Source organism: Myotis davidii, unplaced genomic scaffold (genome assembly GCF_000327345.1).
Source record: "Myotis davidii unplaced genomic scaffold, ASM32734v1 scaffold609, whole genome shotgun sequence".
Classification (NCBI taxonomy): domain Eukaryota; kingdom Metazoa; phylum Chordata; class Mammalia; order Chiroptera; family Vespertilionidae; genus Myotis; species Myotis davidii.
Window position 1 is genome coordinate 2,308,082 of NW_006300164.1, and position 331 is coordinate 2,308,412.

General features: G+C 66.5%; 1 protein-coding gene across 1 annotated transcript in view; it reads right to left on the bottom strand.

The window, feature by feature from the left end:
* The window catches only part of LOC102765278 (collagen alpha-1(III) chain-like), a 7,030-nt gene that overhangs the window by 3,130 nt on the left and 3,569 nt on the right, over window positions 1-331 (bottom strand). The gene's annotated exons all lie outside the window — the stretch shown is intronic.

The window sequence follows — 331 nt, forward strand, 5'->3', positions numbered from 1 at the left end:
CACAGCTGTGTCGCACATTGCCTGCTCCCGCCCACCACCCCTGCTCGGTGTGTGAGCCCCAAAAATACACTCGCACACGCCTCCGTCCTTTCCAACTCCGGGGACACAGGCCCCGCCTGCGCCAGCCCAGCCCCCGACAGTAACCGCGTTCCCACTCCTGCAGTCACCACCCCTCGTGGAGACACGTTCCGGAAAGCGTGTCCCAAGCCCAGTCCTCCGGAGCGATCCGGCTCAAGGTCTCCTGTGGGTCTTCGCCAAAGCAGGTGGGACTGTGAGTGACAGCCACGCACGTGGCCAGCCCGGAGCCTGGGTCCCAGCCCCCCCTTGGCAG